Raw genomic sequence first — 16046 nt, 5'->3', positions numbered from 1 at the left:
TCCAGAGAGATACCATTGCTCTTCAGTACTTTGGAGAGGTCCCTAACAGCAGACTTTCCCATGGCAATGCGGCTTTTTTTTTTCCTGGCTGCTGGTGCCAAGAGTGTTGACTGTGGAGCCAAGCAAACTAAAGCTGTGAATAATCTCAATCTCTTCACCATCCATCCTGATGCTGCCAATTGGTCCAGTGGTGAGATTCTTGTATTCTTGACATTGAGCATCAATCCATATTGGAGGCTGCAGTCCTTGACACTCTGCAGCAGGTGCTTCAGGTCTTCCTCAGATTCAGTAAGCAGGGTTGTGTCATCTGCATAGTGCAGATTGTTGATAAATCATCCAACAATCTTGACCCGACATTTTTCCTCATGGAGCCCAGTCTCCCGGATAATCTGTTCTGCATACAGGTTGAAAAGGTATGGAGACAGGACACATCCCTGGTGTACGCCCTTCCCAATTTTGAACCATGCAGCGTTCCCTTGCTCTGTTCTGATGACTGTCTCCTGGTCCAAGTATAGGTTTCGCATTAGTACGATCAAGTGTTCTGGGATTCCCATTCTTCTCATAGTCCGCCACAGTTTGTTATGATCCACACAGTCAAATGCCTTTGCATAATCAATGAAACACAGATAGACATTCCTCTGGTATTCCCTGCTTTCAGCTAAGATACATCTAACATGAGCTACAATATCCCTAGTACTATGACCCCTTCTAAACTCAGCCTGGACTTCTGGCAGTTCTCTGCTGATGTGCTGTTCCAGTCGTTTTTGGATAATCTTCAGTAGAATCTTCTTGCATGTGAAATCAATGATATTGTTCTATAGTTTCCACATTCTGTTGAGTCACCCTTCTTTGGGATGGGAACAAATAGAGATCTCTTCCAATCAATTGGCCAAGTGATTGTTCTCCAGATTTCTTGGCACAACTTGGTGAGCACGTCCAGGGCAGCATCTGTTAGCTGAAATATGTCAATTGGTATACCATCTATTCCTGGAGCCTTGTTTTTTGCCATTTCCTTCAAAGTAGCCTGAACTTCTTTAATAACCATAGGCTCTTGCTTATATGTTGCTTCATGAAATTCTTCTGTGTCTACCAATTCCTTTTGATACAGTGATTCAATATTCTTTCCATCTTCTTTTAATGCTTCCTGGATCATTTTACAATCTGCTGAAAGCATTCTTGGTTATAGCAACTTGAGGTTTGAATTTGTTCTTCAGTTCCTTGAGCTTAAGAAATGCTAAGCGATTTCAGCCCTTTTGATTTTCTGACTCCAACTCCTTGCACATTTCATTGTAATATTTTGCTTTGTCATCCCGTGCTGCCTTTTGAAATCTTCTATTCAACTCTTCAGTATCTTGAATTCTTCCCTCTGCTTTGGCTTCTCTGAGCTCCAGTGCAATTTTCAGAGTCTCTTCTGACATCGATTTTGGTCTTCGCTTCATCTTCTCTCTTTGCAATGACAGTTTGCACTCTTCCTGAATGATACCCTTGATATCCTCCCACACCTCATCTGTCTTCGCTCATTAGTTTTCAAGGCCTCAAACCTGTTCCTGAGATGGTTCTGAAATTCAGGTGGGATAAACTCAAAGTTATATTTTGGTTCCATTGGATTTGGTTTAATATTTCTCAAGTTCAGCTTGAACTTGCCTATGAGTACTGTTCCACAATCAGCTCCTGGCCTAGTTTTCACAGCTGATATTGAGCTTCTCCAGTGGTTCTTTCCACAGATGTAATCGATCTGATTCCTATGCATACCATCAAGTGAAATCCAAGTATATAAGATGCCATGACATTTCTTTACAAAGTTATTTTCTTATAATATTTTATAATCATTGTATTTTCTTTATAATATTGAATCAGAATTGACTCATACCTGGCCCTGTGGTGTGTATTCAGATTATTCACCCCAGAGGATATTATCCATCTTTCTCCTGAAGAGCAAGTCATAGACTTCAATCGTCTGCTTTTGAGTATGTGGTGCAATTAGTATTATTTAAATATGATGTTTTAAAGTAAGACGTTTTGACAAGTGAAAAGGTCCTGTCTTTCCATGAGGCAGAGCTCCTTAAGATAAATTGATTAAAGACATTTTAAGGACCAAAAAAGTATTATTCTGAAAAATTTAAAACATGTTATGACTATTTAGGGAAAATAATTTTATATTTAATCAGGACTTTAAGTTAATACTTTTAAAATCTTAAGTGTATGCATCCTGAGATAAGAATATGGAAAATATTTGAGGGAGAAAGTTTCTGTTTCTTCATTTGATAAATGACTATGAGATTTTTATAGCACATGTTGTTGTCATTTGCCTTCAGGTCAACTCTGACTCATAGCGACTCTACATACAACAGCTCTGAACCCTTTTCTATCCTGAGTCAATTTTATCATTTCTGACACATCTACCCCACCTACCCACATTTCCCCAGTAACTGAGTCAATCCATCTCATCCAAGGTCTTCCTTTTCTTTCACTGTTCTTCCACCCTGCCAAGCATGATGCCCCTCTTGAAGGACTGGTCCCTCAGCAAATGTCCAAATTATGTCAGATGGAACTTTAAAGAAAAATACACTCATTTATTTACAAAGTTCGAACACATTGTTTTCACACTGGATCTTTTCCATTTCCTTCACCACCCCCCATCAAATTGTATGACTTCGTAATTAATTCCCCTCCCCAACCTCCCTCACATCTACCCTCCCCCCATTTGGATCCTCATACTCATTCTACAACAATGGTTTTTTTATAGTATTTGTCCTTACAAGACTGAATTAATTCACTCAGCATAATGGTCTCCTGTCCCTCCCAAGTTAAGTACTAATTTACAAAATTAGCTCCTGTGTGTTGCAAAGTATTGCATTGTATGAATGTACCATAGTTTCTCAATCCATTCAATTTCAGTTGCACATTTGGGCTGTTTCCATGTTCTTTCAATTGTGAATAATGCTGGTATGAATATTGGTGTACAAGTCTCTGTTTCTGCCTCACTTTTCATTTTCTTAGGGTATGTTCCAAGAATTGGAAACGCTGGGCCATATCGAATTTCTATGGTTAGCTTTTTGCAGAAGTGCCAAACTGCCTTCCAGAGTGATTATACCATTTTACAATCCCACCAACCATGTATAAGAGTTCATATCTCACCACATCTTCTCCAACATTTATTACTTGCTGTCCTGTTAAACTGCCACTGGTACTGGAATGAGAAGGTATCACATTGTGGTTTGATTTGATTCTCTCTTACTGCCAGTGATTTGGAGCATTTCTTCATGAGTCTGTTGGTCATTTCTGTGAAAAACATTTTCCATGTATTTTGCTCATTTTGTAATTGGACTATCAGTCTTTTTCTTGTGTAAGCTCAGGAGTATTCTGTAAACATTTTTTGTGAGACTCTTGTCTGGGATGACATTGCCAAATGTTTGTTCCCTGTCAGTAGATTTTCTTTTCACCCTGCCGGAAAAGTTTCTGATGCACATAGGAATTTAATATTTAGAAGGTCTCATTTATCAATTTTATCCTCTTCAGATTGTATTCCTTGCTTCCAAGGAGAAGCCTGGTTTCACCCTCTCTAGGATGGACCTGTTTGTTCTCTTAGCAGTTCATGATATATTCAATACTCTTCTCCAGCACCACGACTCAAAGGCATTAATTCTTCTTCTAATACCTTTAGTCATTATCCAGCTTTTTGATGCATAGTAAATAACTAAGAAGACCATGTTGTGCACCAGAAGCTCCTGTATCTCCAGACTGACATCATTGCTCTTCAGAACTCTGACAGTTAATTTTCCCTATGCAGTTATTAGCGTTTTGATTTCCTAACTGCTGGTACCAAGAGTGTTGATTTTGGAGCCAAGCAAGCTAAAGCTGTTAACAACCTCAATCTTTTTTCCCCGTCTAACATTCTGTCAGTTGATCCAATGATGACAATTTTTCTTTTCTTGATTTTTTTGCTTCAATTCCTATTATGGCTGTAGTCCTTGACCTTCTGCAGCAAATACTTCAGGTCTTCCTCAGTTTCAGCAAGCAAAATCGTGTCATCTGCATAACGTAGTAGGTTGTTGATGAGTCTTCCTCCAATCTTGATGCCATCCTTTCTTATAGAGCCCAGACTGGATGATCTAAGGCTATACCTATGTTTAAGAAAGTTCTGGTGGCCTAGTGGCAAGAACTACTCTGCAATCCCAAAGGCACATGGTTTGAATCCACCAGTGGCTCCATGGCAGAAGGTTGAGCAATCTCCTCCTGTGTGATTAACTGCCTCTGAAAACCCTTTAGAGATTCAGCTATGAGTCTGTTCCAACTCAAAATTACACAACAAGAATGACAAACCTATGTTTTCCTATGTTTTATATTACAATAAATTGTTTCATCTTTGTGTATGTGTACTGATACAGTTGTGTATTCATGTGCGATGAGTCTTAACAGACAGTTTAAAAATATTCTTGCAAAAAACAAAAAGTATAAACTTAAAAAGAATATTTAACCCCATATAATCTCATGGGAATATACATAAATCCAAAATTAAACAGCATGTGTTTATATAACAGTTAAAACTAAAAAGTGTGACAATATTATGTTCTGGGAGAGCTGTGATGTGATGGAAACTATCATCTATTGTTGGAAAAAGTTAAATCACCTCAGAAAGCTGCATTGCTGTTTTTATTAGGTACCACTGATCCCATCCTACCTATAGTAACCCTATGTAAAATATAATGTGGTAGGAGCTAATCCACTAGGAAGCTCTGGTGGCTTAGTGGAAAGGAGCTACATTGCAATTCTGAAGGCACTCTCAGAAGAAAGTTGGGCAGTATTATCCTGTGTGAACCAATTAGAGGGTCAGCTATGGGTCAATTCTAACTCAATGGTACACAACAACCAAAACAACTAATCCCCTTATCATTTTCAAATTTTCTACTTTCTGTGAGCCCATTTTTTTCAACCATTATGTAAATCTCTTTTATAAAGTATCCCTGTCTTTGTTGACCTCTATTTTACCAAGCAAAACTACATTACCTATTTAAGTTAGATATATACCCACCCTGTATTGTATAGCTTTCATGTCTCATAATATATCTAATAAAATGTGGACTGGTGTGCATTAAACATGAAACTCAAGCAACGTTTATATCAATACTCCACACCATAAACGATCCACAAATAGTATTAAGAAAAATGATCTGTGGTTCATTCGTATACAAACCAATAGAGTGTTGAGAGTATGCAAACTGCTACCACATAAAACACTGGTAAATATTACAAACAGTGATACATGAGGCAAAATAATGTAGGCTCTAGATATTGAATGTGAAGTCATAAAAATGTATCTATGGTGTTGAAAAATCAAAGATAATCATTACCTCTGATGTGCAGGTGATCACTGAGAGGAACACTAATTTTATGAAAAGCTGGTAATTAGTTATTTCACAAGCTTGTGACAACTACTGTTAACATATTTCTTCTTATTATAGTGATGGTATATTACTTTTAAAACTATAGCTACAATATATGACTTTGAACAGAGAGTAAGGAAAATAAAAGTGTTGTATAAAAATTTTTTTCATTCGCCTTCTAAAGAAAATACTCCATGATAAAACATCATTCTGACCACCCTAACTGATAATTTCTAAAAAATAGAATGTGAAAAAAGTTTATAAACCGTTATTTTAGTGAATGCTCCCCCCTTTTGGAGGCAATACTTACTAAGATGAGTGTAAGACATTAGGTAAACAATAAACTTGATGAAAAGAGTATGAATATAAAAATAGCCTAATTTCATTTAATATTTACTTTGTAGATATTTGTATTTTTAGTTCACATAAATAAAAGTTACATATAAGCAAAATATGGACAAAAATTGAAGTTGTCAATGATTTAATTTTACTTGGACCTACAATCAACACTAATGGATTTAGCATTCAGGAAATAAAAAGATTTATTGGGAAAGTTCATTTCCAAGGACTTCTTCAAAAAGTAATGATATCACTTTAAAACAAAGGTGTCCCTGGCATAAGTCATAGTATTTTCAATTGATTCATATACTTATGACGGACAATGAATAAGAAAGACCAAAGAAAAATTGATATATTTGAACTGTAGTGTTGGCAAAGGATTTTGAAAGAATCGTGCACTGCTAAAAGATCAAGCAAAGCTGTCTTAGAAGAACTAAAGACACAATCTTTAGAGGCAAGATGTGGGAATTTAAATCATCGGGAGAAAGACATTGTATATAGAAAGCAGAGTGTCAGTGAAAAAGAAAGAGCTCCTTAAAAAATGAACTTACATAGTGATTGCAACAGTAAGCTAAAATATAACAATACTTGTGCAGATGGTGCAGACATGGACTGTGTTCCATGCATGAGGTTGTACATGAGGTTGCTATGAATTGAAACTGACGCACGGCGTCAAGCAACATTCAGCTCTGGAAAAAGTAAAATTCCAAAAAAATCAAATAAAAATGCACAACTTTTAATACTGATCATATAAAATTAAGTGTTGTGAAACCCTAACCACTAAGGTTCATGTTACCTTGGAGCTTGAAACATAATTTTCCTTTATAATACTCCCTCTTTCTTTGTTATTTTTAGCAATAGTGATATATAATAATGGGTACTGAGAACAGTTATTTGCCTTATGTAGGCTAGATTAACATAGTCATAAGTAGTAGTTGTAACTACTTTTTAACTATAGTTAAATATAGCCTTTTATAAGGAATTGTGCTTTCTGTTGTTACATGCATTTGAGTTGACTGAGACTCTTAGTGATCCTATGCACAATAGCTTTGATTCTTGCTCTATCCTAAGCCAATCTCACACTCTCTGATAAATGTACATTCATTACCCCTATTATTGTGTTAATAGATCTCCTCCAGTGTCTTTCTCTCCTGTGAGTTCCTGGACCCTTTCAAGCAGCATACCCTTCTCCAGAGACTGATCCATTCTGGCAGCATGCCCAAAGTATATGAGAGAGAGTTTTAAATTTTTGCTACCAAGGAGTAGCTTGATTCCACTATTTCCAGAATAAAGTTATTAGTTCTCTTAGCAGTTCGTGCTATGTTCAATACTTTCCTCCAACACTAAAATGCAAAGGCATCAATTCTTCTGTCCTTGGTCCTTGTACAACTCTCTGATGCATAGTAGGTAATTGCAAAGACCGTGGCGTGGATCATATGCATCTTAATCTCTAGACTGCCCTTCTTGTTCTTCAGTGCTCAGAAGAGGTCTCTGACAACAGTTTTTCCCTATGCAATTCATCTTTTGATATTTCCTAAATGCTGGTGCCAAGAATACTGGTTGTGGATCTGAGCTAGAAGAAATTGTTAGCAACTTCAATCTTTTCTCTATTTGTCAAAATGCTGCCTATTGCCCTGGTGGTGAGGATATTTGTTTTCCTGATGTTGAGATGCAAACCAGATCGAAAATTGCCGGCCTTGATCTTCTGAAGCAAATGCTTCAGATTCTCTTAAGTTTTTATAAGCAGGGTTGTGTCATTTGCAAAGGGCAGGTTGTTAATGATTGGGCTTTTTTTTTTTTAATGTGACATTCTCCTTTATAAAGTCCAGTCTTCCAAATGATCTGTTCAGAATATAGATTGAAAATGTATAGATAAAAGATGCATCACTGAAGAACTCCTTTCTTGATTGTGAACCATACAGTGTCCCTTTGCTCTGTTTGTCAACAACACCCTGATCTATCTTTAGATATGTTGTTGTTGTAAGGTGCTGAATCACTGTATCTAAAGGAATGGACAAACACAGAGGAATTTCATGAAATAACATATGAGCAAGGCTCTATGGTGATGACAGAAGAAGTTAAGCTGCTTTGAAGGAAATAGCAAAAAAATAAGGCCACAGGAATAGATGGTATACGAATTGATATATTTAAGCTAAAAATGCTCTCTGGATGTGCTCACCAAGCTGTGCCAAGAAATCTGAAGAACAACCACCTGGCCAACTGACTGGAAGAGATCTAAATTAGTTCCCATTCCCAAGAAGGGTGACCCAACAGAGTGTGGAAACTATAGAGCAATCTTATTGATTTCACACGTGAGCAAGATTTACTGAAGATTATCTAAAATCGACTGGAACAGCACATCAGCAGAGAACTGCAAGAAGTCCAGGCTGGGTTTAGAAGGGGTTGTGGTATTAGGAATGTTGTATCTGATGTTAGATGGATCTTAGCTGAAAGCAGGGAATACCAGAAGAATGTCTATCTGTGCTTCATTGATTATGCAAAGGCGTTTGACTGTGTAGATCATAACAAACTGTAGCTGACTTTGAGAAGAATAGGAATCCCAGATCACCTGATCGTGCTAATGCGAAACCTATACTTGGACCAACAGACAGTCATCAAAATAGAACAAGGAAACACTGCATGGTTCAAAATTTATAAGATTGTACTCCAGGGATGTGTTCTATATCCATACCTTTTCAAACTATACACAGAGCAGATTATCTGGGAGGCTGGGCTCTATGAGTAGAGGTGTGGCATCAGGATTGGTGGAAGATCTATCAACAATCTGCATTATGCAGATGACACAACCTTGCTTGCTGAAACTGAGGAAGACCTCATGCACTTGTTTCAAAGGATCAAGGACTGCAGCCTCCAATATGGATTGAGGCTCAATATCTAGAAGACAAAGATTCTCACCACTAGACCAATTGGCAGCATCAGGATGGATGGTGATGAGATTGAGATTGTTCATAGCTTTAGTCTGCTTGGCTGCACAGTCAATGCTCTTGGCACCACATGCCAGGAAATGAAAAGGCATATTGCAATGGAAAAGTCTGCTTTTAGGGACCTCTCCAAAGTACTGAAGAGCAATGATGTCTCTCTGGAGACTAAGATGAGTCTGATATATAGGCCACGGTCTTTGCCATCAGTTGTTATGCATCAGAGAGTTGGACAATGACTAAGGAGGATAGAAGGAGACTGTGTTCCCTTTCTTTGTTTTGACAACTGCCTCCTCGTCCAGGTATAGGTTTGGCATTAGAACAATCAAGTGTTCCAGGATTCCCATTCTTCTCAGAGTCAGCTACAGTTTATTATGATTCACATAGTCAAACACCTTTGCAATGAGATTGTTCTATAGTTTCCACACTCTGCTGGGTCACCTTTCTTTGGGATGGGAACAAATATAGATCTCTTCCAGTCAGTTGGCCAAGTGATTGGTTCCGTATAGGAGGGCAATATATTGGATGAGATGGATTGACATAATAGCTGTGGCAATGGGCTTGTAAGTGTTAGAGATGGTGAGGATGGTTCCTGGTAAGATAAGATTTAGAGCAAGTTTTCATAGGACCGCTATGAGTTGTAGTCAATTTGACCATACATAATAACAACAGTAACTTCCATAGGTTTGTGGATATATTCTTGAAACATGATTTTTTCATTTAAATTAACGTTTCTTTTTATTTAGTTTTGAAGATTTTTTATTTTTTTAAATTTATGCCAAGGTATAATGCATACTGTACATATTGAATGCTATAGTTTTATTTTATAAAATTTTAATTTTATACTGGTTTTCTTACAGAGTTCATATACATTGTTTTTCATATTGATCATTCTCATTTCCTTAATTCACCTCTCCCTCCACCATCAAATTGTGAAACTCTATGATTACCACCTCCATCTTCACACCTCTGCTCCTTCCTCCCTTAGATTCTCATACACATTTTACTAGTTATCTGTTTCTACTTAGTGGTCTTATACAACATTTGTCCTTATGGGACTGAGTTAGTTCATTTAGCATAATGCTCTACATTCCCTCCCAAATTATGTAGTGATTTATGAAATCATTGATCCTGTGTGCTGTGTAGTACTCCATTGTGTGAATATACCATAATTTCTCAATCCATTAAATTGTGGTTGCACATTTTAGGGCTGTTTCAATACTTTTGCAATGGTGAATAACACTGCTATTAACACTGATGTACAAGTCTCTATTTGTTCCTCAGTTCTTATTTTCTTGGGGTATATTCACAGCAACGAAATGGCTTGGGTCATGTGGAATTTCTATGTTCAGCTTTTTGAGAAAATGTCAAACTGCCTTCCAGAGTGGTTGTACCATTTTACAATCCCACCAACAGTGTTCCTGTCTTGCCACACCTTCTCCAACATTTATTTCTTGCTGTCCTGTTAAGCTTTGCCACTGCTATTTGAGTGAGATGGTATCTCATTGTGGTTTTGATTTGCATCTCTCTTATTGTCAGTGGTTTGGAGCATTTCGTCATGTGTCTGTTGGCCACTTGAATAGCTTCTTCTGTGAAAATTATTTCCATGTCTTTTGCTCATTTTGTAATTGTGTTACCAGTCTTTGTCTTGGAATCCCTGTAGAATTCTGTAAACTCTTGATAAGAGAGGCTTGTCTGAAATGATATTGCCAAATGATTTTTCCAAGTCATTAGGTTTAATTTTCACTCTTCTGGAAAATATTTTTGATGCACAAAGGAATTTAATCTTTAGAAAGCTCAAGTCATCAATTTTACCCTCTTACAGATTGTGCATTTTTTTCTGTATTTGGTAGTCTCTTTATACCATGGATGAAGCCATTTAAGCTTGAGCTCAGTTGGTCTCTGATGAACTTTGTGATTTTGGGCCTTACTCCTGGATCTCTGATCCACCCTGTGTTGATTTTTGTGTATGGTGTGAGATGCAGATTCTATTTCATCTTGCTATAGATAGCAGTCCCTTTTTGTAATCACCATTTGATGAAGAGGTTATAATTTCCCCACTTAATATGTTTAACTTCCTTGCCCATTATCAGTTGACCATAGATAGTGGGGTCCATTTTTACGTTCTCAATTCTGTTCCATTGGTCTATGTGCCTGCTGTTATACCAGTACCATACTTTATTGGTTACTAACTCTGTGTAGTAGATTTTGCGATCAAGGAATGATATGCTTTCCATTTAATTTTTGTTTTTCAGAAGTGCTTTGCTTGTATGGAGTCTCTTTCCTATCCAAATAAACTTGAAAATTTCCATTTCGATCTCCTCGAAAAATGAATTTGGTATCTGTATTGGGATTGTGTTGCACATGTAGATTGCTTTTGATAGAATTGTCATTTTTTACAATATTGAGTCTTCTTCTCCAAGAACAAGACATATTTCCCCCTGCATTTCTTTATTTCTTTTATTGTGTCTTGAGAAATATTCTATATTTTCTTTGAAGTCTATAATTTTTTAACTTCATCATTAAGTGTTTCAAGTCTTCATTTTTTGAAAACTAGATTGTGTCCTTTGCATGTCATAGCTTTTAGATAAGGTTACTTCAATACTTATTCTACAGTCTTCTTCATACAACTGAACTTCTTGAATTATTTTTCATCATACAGATTAATATAGATTGAAAAGATGTAACTCTGAAAATTTGTATGTGTTTTCTCCTAGACAATACCTTCTTCTCTTACTGAATAGAGAACTCTACAAATAAGTACAAGTATTAAACATTTTTAAACTATTTCTTCTTGAAAGAATTGACTCTCAGGCCCAAATCTCAAGAAAAACTGGATAAATTTTGTATACTGCACTGAAACAGATAAGGGACTGAATAATTTAGAAGCGATGTATGATAGAGTATTATGGTTATCACAAGAGTCCACAATTAAGGTTGCATAGTGGAATGTACTTGGGGCTGTGGGAGGGGTGCGGGGGATTGTGTACCAGGGAGGGAGTCTTTCTTTTGCTTTTGAAGGAGAGGTGCGAACTGGGAATTGGGGGGGGGAGAGGGCTGGGCGGGTAGAGAAATGCAGCAATGAATGATTAGAAATCCAAATTCTCTGTAAATGTTCATTAAAATTGTTAAAAAAATTTTTTTAAAAACTAGTAAATTGAGTAATTATTTGATGTAGATACTCTTAAATTCATTTGCATGCATTAATATTAATTATCTTGAGGATCATTTTATGTTATTAAAGCACACACACACAAACATAAATATAAAACTCAAATTAAAAAAAAAAGCCCAGAAGTTAACATTTTTTAGGTTAAGACTATTATGTTGTGCAATAAATTATGCATATATGTTTTATGTGTCTGTCTTTAGCTGACTCAGGTCCTAAAAAAGAGTTTTGGTAGAAAGCAATATTAAAAGGAATGACACCTTTGTGTTCACTACTTTGACAGCCAAAGGTTAGTAATGACAATATGCCTTATAATATAGGGTTTTTAGAGAAAACATTATTCAAAATGCTTACATTTTTTAAGTTTTGAGATATTAAAGCTAGAATATTAATTTTAATACTAGATTTTCTAGGGTGCTAAATTTAAAAAAGGGGAGTAGTAGAAAATCTTCAATACTTTTTGTTAAAATACACAGAAATGGTATGTCTTTAGTTTTCTTTTCTTATTGTATACTATCAAATTGGATCCAACTGGCACAGTAGAAGATTGTCCCTCCTTCTCCAGCAGAGCCTCTAGTGGATGAAAAGAGCACATCTTCAGGATTTCAGCCCAGCTTCTTAACACTAGACCACCAGAACTCCATAGAAATGACATTTCTGAGAAGCATTAAGAAAGTAAGCATCTTGTAATCCTTCTCTAAACATGGACACCCTGTGTTTAATAAACTTCACATAGGAATTATATTCAAGAAGTCAGATTCTTCTTTATACTCTATGCCTTAAATAATTTCAGTTTGCTTCATTCTGCATAGAATCTCATCACTTCTCATTATGTTTCTACCCATAGCTAAAGGATTTTCAGGAGCTACAGAAAAGCATGTCCTTCTTGAGTTTACCACTCAGCTGTCACTCCAGAATTCTCTGTCAAAACAGGATCCTCACGTATGTACAAGGTCTGAGTGATTCTCTCCCAAAGCAAATTTCTTGAAGATGATCTGCACTGACATGTATATGTGATGGTAAATGGAAAGGGCTTGGACAGTTAAGTTAGACACATGTTTGTAAATGTTATACAACTGACTGGAAGAGATCTATATTTGTTCCCATTCCAAAGAAGGATGACCCAACAGAGTGTGGAAACTATAGAAAAATATCATTGATTTCACATGCAAGCAAGATTCTCTTGAGGATTATCGAAAAAGGACTGAAACAGCACATCAACGGAGAATTGCCAGAAGTCCATGCTGAGTTTAGAAGGGGTCATGGTACTAGGGATATTGTAGCTAATCTTAGATGGATCTTGGCTGAAAATAGGGAATACCAGATGAATGTCTATCTGTGTTTCATTGATTAGGCAAAGAAGTTTGACTGTGTGGATCATAACTAACTGTGGCTGACTCTGAGAAGAAAGGGTATCCCAGAACACTTGATCATGCAAAACTGAGCAAGGAAACACTGTATGGTTCAAATTGGGAACGGTGTATGTCAGGGATGTGTCCTATTTCCATACCTTTTCAAGCTGTATGCAAATAAGATTATCCGGGATGCTGGGCTCTATGAGGAGAAGTGTGACATCAGGATTGGTGGAAGGTCTATCAACAATCTGCGTCATGCAGATGACACAACTCTGCTTGCTGAATCTGAGGAGGACCTGATGTGCTTGCTGCAGAAGGTCAAAGATTGTAGCCTTCCATATGGATTGAGGCTCAATATCAAGAAGACAAAGATTTTCACCATTGGACCAATTGGCAGCATCAGGATGGATGGTGAAGAGATTAAGATTGAAATTGTTCACAACTTTAGTCTGATTGGCTCCACAGACAACACTCTTGGCACCAGCAGCCAGAAAATTAAAAGACATTGTGATGGGCAAGTCTGCTGTTAGGTACCTTTCCAGGGTACTGAAGAGCAATGGTATCACTCTGGAGACTAAGGTGTGCCGGACACAGGCCATGGTCTTTGCAATCACTTGCTATGCACCAGAGAACTGGACAATGACTAGAGATGATAGAAGGAGAATTTATGCCTTTGCACTATGATACTGAAGAAGAGTATTGAATGTACAATGGACTGATAAGAAAACGAATAGATTCATCCTGTAGAGGGTTAAAACAGGCTGCTCCTTGGAGGCAAGGATTCTGAGGCTTCGTCTGACATACTTTGGACATATAGCAAGGAGAGACCAGTCCTTGGAGTGGAATGTCATGCTTGGGAGGTTAGAGGGACAGCACAGTAGGGGAAGACCGTCTATGAGGTGGATTGATTCAGTGACTGGGATAATTAGGGCGAGTGTGTCGGACACAGTGAGATCATCACAGGACAGAGCAAGATTTTGTACATAGGGTCGCTCTGAGTCCCAAGCAACTCGAGGGCACATAACAATAACTACAACATATATATCTTGAAGCTTATGGTAGATTCGATTGTGAGAAGAAAAGATTGATCTATTAGTCAATCAAATATTAGGAACATGAATGAATGGGACTCATGTATTTAACTGGGTAATTAATAATTATAAATTCATAAGTCATGTTGCTTTTAAGTGCCATCAAGTCGTAGGCGGATCATAGTGACCCCGTGAATGAAAGACCTGAATGCTTGTATAACTTTCATCCTTTCTCCAGGATCATAGGGTTTCCGGAGGCAAGCTATTTTGGAAGTGGATGCCACTCTTGCTTCCAAGCTTGTTTTAATTGGGGAGCACCAGCAAACACTGTCCGCCATGGGTAACCATTATCGCATTTGACACATCAGTGTCACAGTGTTCAGCTTCACAGCAACCAGGAGTTACCTTTGTACAGCAAGTAGACAGACCAGGGCTATATGATCTGTAAGAATGTTTGATCAAAAGCAATGAAAAATAGGTCTAAGGGGTGTGGATTAAAGTCGCCCACCTTTGCTCCTAGACAAATATATAGACACACACATATATACATTTATTACTACTTAGTATTATAATTCTCACACACTTCTCTTTACAATATTTCATATTAATTATATCACCCCTAATTTCTTGCGTTCCCTTTCTTTTTTTGGAAAGTAGGTTCTTGAAGAATGTCAGTCAGAAATGTAAACTTTCTTCATACCTATTTAATCTGTGTTTGGGGTAAGTAATTTGTAAAGCTGGTCTCTATGAAGAGGAATGTGGAATTGGGATCATAGAAAGATTCATAAATAGCCTGGATTATGTACATGACAAAACCTTCCTTTCTAAAGTGAGGAGAACTTGAAATCTTTGCTGCAGAACATAAAGTACTACAACCTTTGGTATGGATAACATCTCAAAGTCAAGAAAAACAAATGTACTCACCACTGGGCCAATGGAGAACATCATGATAGACTGGGAAAATATTGACTTTGTCAATGATTTTTTCTTGCCTGGATCAACAATCTGCACTTTTGTACCAGCACTCAGGAGATCAAGAGATGCAGCACTGGGCAAGACTACTGTCAAGTATCTATCCAAAATACTTAGTAACAATGTTATCAGTGTGGGGTTTTTTTAAATCACTTGCTATGTATCTGAGAGCTGAACAACAAATAAGGATGATAGAATAAGAATCGACAAAAAAAAAAAAAGACTTGACCTTTGAGTTGTGGTGTTGGAAAATAGTACTGAATATACCACAGACTGCCAAAAGATCAAACAGATATATCTTTGAAAAGTGCTCCCACAGTGTTCCTTGGAGGCAAAGATGAAGTTTCGGCTCTCATATTTTGGACATGTTCCTAGGAAAAGATGTCCCTTGGAAAAGGACATCATACATGTAATGGTAGAGGGTCAGTGAAAGAGAGAACAACTCCAATGAAGTAGATCAACATCATGAGTACAGTAATGGGCTCGGGTGTGTCAAGAGATGATGACACAGGCTAGGATAGTGTTGAGGTCTGTTGTTTATGAGGTTGCTTTGAGTCATACTCAACACAATGACACCTACAAATAAGAAGAAATACCATAACATTTTATTAGTCAATAACTTCCAATAAAGCTAGAGCAAATATAGTGCAATGGCAGCAGAGAATTCTTTATCATCTATAATGTTCAAATTCAAAATTTATAAGTAACTAAAGAATCTTCACATTTTATTTCTTTTCATTTTTATTAGTCATATGATAGATCTAATTTAATTATATTATAGGGCTTGGTGAGAGAAATGAGGCTGGAGACAGAATGATAGAATTCTGCACATTCAATGATTTATTCATTGCAAATAC

The sequence above is a fragment of the Elephantulus edwardii genome, unplaced genomic scaffold (genome assembly GCF_000299155.1).
Source record: "Elephantulus edwardii isolate Elephantulus edwardi_28Jun2011 unplaced genomic scaffold, EleEdw1.0 scaffold00194, whole genome shotgun sequence".
NCBI lineage: Eukaryota > Metazoa > Chordata > Mammalia > Macroscelidea > Macroscelididae > Elephantulus > Elephantulus edwardii.
The sequence above is the reverse complement of the archived record's forward strand: the minus strand, read 5'-3'. Positions refer to the sequence as shown.